The sequence below is a fragment of the Primulina tabacum genome, chromosome 13, assembly GCF_025594145.1.
Source record: "Primulina tabacum isolate GXHZ01 chromosome 13, ASM2559414v2, whole genome shotgun sequence".
Classification (NCBI taxonomy): Eukaryota; Viridiplantae; Streptophyta; class Magnoliopsida; order Lamiales; family Gesneriaceae; genus Primulina; species Primulina tabacum.
Window position 1 is genome coordinate 5,818,460 of NC_134562.1, and position 5,080 is coordinate 5,823,539.

Consider the following 5,080-nt stretch of genomic DNA (forward strand, 5'->3'; position numbering starts at 1 on the left):
TTACGTTATGCAAGTTCAAGTTTTAGTATGTACGCTCTATTTTAAAGTTGCATGTGGTTTTATTATGTAATACTCGTTATTCCGGTTTATACGTGTTGAGTCTTTAGACTCACTAGACTTGATCGATGCAGGTGAGTATGTTGATGAGGTGACAGGAGGTGGCGACCAAGGGGCAGGCTTGGACTGAGCGGGAGGCTAAACCCGAGGACTGCCACGTTTAAGTTTTATGCAAAAGTTAAATTACTCTGATTTCATATTTTGATGGAAATACTTTGAGCAAACCTTTTGTGAGCAAATTTTATTGTAGTTATTTTGAACAATCATGTCTTATGGGGGACTTGGTTGAGATATTTTATGGCAAACTTTGAAGGTTATTTTATGTTTAAGAAAATTTTAATTTCTCCGCAAATTTTGAATGGTAAAAGTACGGTACGTTACAGTTGGTATCAGAGCGGTGTTCTTGTAAAGGGTTACGCCTACCACCAGCCGCAAGAAGCTCACGAAGTCACACCTCAAGTCTGTAAATTTTAAAGTTTCAAATATTTATGCTATGTAGTATGCATTGTGCCATGATTTCCGCATGTTCTTGTTTAAGTTTGAATCTCGTGCATCTTATGTATTTATGTCATATTCATGCATGTTGGGTTTACGTGTTGGGTAATTTATTTGAAACAGTATGCCTCCTAGACGTATGATCAACCGGGAAGTTAGGGAGGAGGATAGAGAGGCCCGTGTCGAAGGGGGGAATCCTCCACCACCTCCACCTTCAGACATGCAGGCACAGATGCTTGCGGGTATGACACAGTTCTTCGCACAGTTTGCGGGGAACCAGACTGTAGCCGCGGGTGCAGGGGCGAGTCCCCAACCAGAAGCAGTGTATGAGCAGTTTAGGAGGATGAGCCCAAAGGAGTTTTCGGGTACCACTGACCCGATGATAGCTGAGGGATGGATCAAGTCCATCGAGGTGATCTTTGACTTTATGGAACTGACCGATGCTGATAGGGTCAGGTGTGCTACGTTCCTTCTGTCAGGGGACGCCAGGCTATGGTAGGAGAGTGCGTCAGTGGCGGTCAATTTGCAGACTTTGTCTTGGGCTGGGTTCAAGGAAGTTTTCTTCGCCAAGTACTTCACTGAAGAGATACGATCCCGATTGACTAGGGAATTCATGACGTTACGTCAAGGAGACAGCAGCGTGGCAGACTTCGTCAGGAAGTTTGAGAGGGGATGTTACTTTGTACCCCTGATTTCGAATGATGCCCAGGCAAAGCTGAGGCATTTTATCGATGGTTTGCGGCCGATCTTGCGCCGTGATGTGAGGGTAGCTGGCCCTACTACATATGCAATTGCCGTTTCTAGGGCTTTGGCGGCAGAGCTAGACCAGCGGGATATCGAGGCAGATAGGTTGGACAAGAGGCCCTACCAGGCACCACCGCAGCCGCAGCATCAGCATCAGCGACCGCAACACAAGAGGCCTTACCAGGGGCCACCAGGGAAGAAACCTTACCAGGGACCGCCGAAGGGCAAGGGTCCAATTCAGCAGCAAGGAGCACCTCAGAAGCCCGTTATTTTCCCAGTGTGTCCTAAGTGCAACCGTCAGCACCCAGGGCAATGCTTATATGGATCAGGCAAGTGCTTCAAGTGTGGAGCTAGTGACCACATGCTAAATCAGTGCCCACAGTGGCAGCAGCCGACTCAGGGCAGAGTATTCGCCATGCATGCGCAGGAGGAGAATCCAGACACGACCCTACTGACCGGAAATATTTTCATAAAGAGATTAGCAACAACGGCACTGATAGATTCAGGAGCCACTCACTCCTTTATCGCGGAGACTTTTGCTAATCATCTGGACATCAAGTCCATTGGCCTAGACATGAATTTTTCAGTGACAGTTCCATCAGGGGAAGAATTGTTAGCTACTAGTGTGGTCAGAGATATCGATCTGGAGCTGCAGGGACATCTAGTGTATGCAGATTTAATTCTACTGCCGATGCCAGAATTTGGCATTATCTTGGGCATGGACTGGCTGACAAAGAACAGAGTCCTGATTGACTTTCAGAAGAGATCAGTATTAGTCAGGGCACCGGGCATGGAGCAGTTTTTATTCGAGCCAGCTAGATGGAAGAGTTTTCCTCGCATGATTTCTTGCATGCAGGCACGAAGACTCATTTCGAAGGGGTGTCAGGTCTTCTTGGCCAGCATTATCACAGCACCTGACGTGCCCACTCCTTCTATATCAGAGGTGCCAGTAGTTAAAGAATTCCCAGGTGTCTTTCCAGATGACGTCACAGGCCTTCCACCAGATAGAGAGGAGGAGTTTGCCATTGATCTCATGCCAGGCACGGTGCCAATCTCTAAGGCACCGTACCGATTAGCTCCAGCTGAGATGTTAGAACTCAAGCAGCAAATTCAGGAGCTTCTCGACAAGGAATTCTTACGCCCGAGTTTCTCACCGTGGGGCGCGCCAGTACTCTTTGTGAAAAAGAAAGACGGAAGCATGAGACTGTGCATCGAATACCGTGAGCTGAACAAGGTAACGATCAAGAATAAGTACCCGTTGCCTAGAATCGAAGACTTATTTGATCAGTTGCAGGGAGCTACCGTGTTCTCTAAGATAGATCTTCGATCAGGGTATCATCAGCTGAAAGTGATGGATGCAGATGTCCACAAGACAGCTTTCAGGACCAGATATGGGCATTACGAGTTCTTTGTGATGCCATTTGGATTGACAAATGATCCAGCAATTTTCATGGACCTCATGAACCGAGTATTTCAGCCGTTCCTCGATCAGTTCGTCATAGTATTCATTGACGATATTCTTATATACTCGAAGAGCCATGAGGAGCATAGCCATCACTTGAGGACAGTTTTACAGACCTTGCAGAGCCGTAAGTTATTGGCAAAGTTCAGTAAGTGTGAATTTTTGTTGGAAAAAGTAGTGTTTTTGGGTCATATAGTATCTACCAGTGGTATCGAGGTGGATCCAGCGAAAGTAGCAGCTGTCAAGGAATGGGTTGAGCCAAAGAGTGCATCGGAAATCCGCAGCTTTTTAGTGTTTATCAGGCTACTACCGTAAGTTCATTCAGGGGTTTTCGTCCATAGCAGTGCCATTCACATCACTGACAAAGAAAAATGCCAAATTTGTGTGGAGTGATGAATGTCAGAAGAGCTTCGATACTTTGAAGCAAGCTCTTATTTCAGCGCCGATCCTTGCCATGCCATCAGGGCAAGGAGACTTTGTGTTATATACCGATGCATCTAAGCTCGGGTTAGGCGCAGTTTTGATGCAGCAGGGTCGGGTCATAGCTTATGCTTCTAGACAATTGAAGGTGCACGAGAAATACCCGTCTCACGATCTGAAGTTAGCCGCCGTGGTGTTTGCGTTGAAGATTTGGAGACACTATCTATACGGCGAGAAATGTCAGATTTTCACAGACCAAAAGAGTCTCAAATATTTCTTCACGCACAAAGAGCTGAATATGAGACAGAGACGGTGGTTGGAACTTGTGAAAGATTACGACTGCGAAATTAGCTACCATCCGGGGAAGGCTAATGTTGTCGCAGACGCTTTGAGCAGAAAAGTGGCAGTTGTCGCTCAGTTGTCAGCTCAGAGATCGCTTCAGTCGGAGATTCAGAGATTTGGTCTAGAGATTTATCGTGAGGGCAGAGCTCCTAGACTGTCTAATCTGATAGTCAAATCTTGTTTGCTAGACCGTATCCGAGCAGGTCAGTCTTCAGATGAGCAGTTACAGAAATGGAGACTGAAAGATGAAGCCAAGGGCAGTGTTTTGTAAACAGTTTCAGACGGCATTGTGAGATACAGAGGTAGAATGTGAGTGCCTAGTGTTGGTTCGATCAGACAGGATATTTTGACAGAGGTACACACATCTCCGTATTCCATTCACCCAGGAGGCACCAAGATGTACAAAGACCTACAGATATTGTATTGGTGGCCAGGGATGAAGCGAGACATCCGTAGATTCGTATCAGAATGTCTCACTTGCCAGCAAGTAAAAGCTGAACATCAGAGGCCAGCAGGGATGCTCAAGCCACTCCCTATTCCCGAGTGGAAATGTGAGAATATTACTATGGATTTTGTGATTGGGTTGCCTAAATCAATCAGAGGTTTCAATTGCCATTTGGGTTATTGTGGATCGACTCACGAAGTCAGCGCACTTTTTGCCAGTGAAGACGACTTTCTCCATGACGCAGTATGCGGAGCTTTATATCCGGGAGATAGTCCGTTTGCATGGGTTCCCAGTTTCGATAGTGTCCGACAGGGACCGGAGGTTCACCTCGTCCTTCTGGAAGAGCTTGCATGCAGCTATGGGGACGAAGTTGCTTTTCAGTACAGCTTTTCACCAGCAGACCGATGGCCAGTCTGAGCGAGTGATTCAGATTCTGGAGGATTTACTAAGAGCCTGTATGATTGATTTTCAAGGGAATTGGGAGTCTAAGTTACCTCTAATGGAGTTCACATACAACAACAGTTTCCAAACATCTATTTGTATGGCTCCCTATGAGGCGCTTTATGGGAGAAAGTGCAGATCGCCAGTTCATTGGGATGAGGTTGGTGAGAGAGCAGAACTTGGTCCGAAGATAGTTCAGCAGACTGCAAACGTGGTGGACAAAATTCGTGGCAGAATGAAGACCGCCCAGAGTCGTCAGAAGAGCTATGCTGATAAGAGAAGGAGAGACCTCGAGTTTTCCGTTGGCGATCACGTTTTTATAAAATAGCACCCATGAAGGGTGTTATGAGATTTGGGAAGAGAGGCAAACTGAGTCTGAGGTTCATTGGGCTGTTTGAGATTTTGGACAGAGTTGGGACCTTAGCCTATCGTGTTGTCCTTCCGCCGAATCTGGCCGGGGTGCACAATGTGTTCCATGTCTCGATGCTGAGGAAATATTTGGCTAATCCTTCGCACATTCTGAGTTATGAACCGTTGCAGTTGGCTCCAGACCTGTCTTACGAGGAGAAACAGATTCAAATCCTAGAAAGGCAAGATCGCAGACTCCGGAACAAAGTGACTAAGCTAGTCAAGGTTCGGTGGCTAAACCAATCAGTGGAAGAGGCCACTTGGGA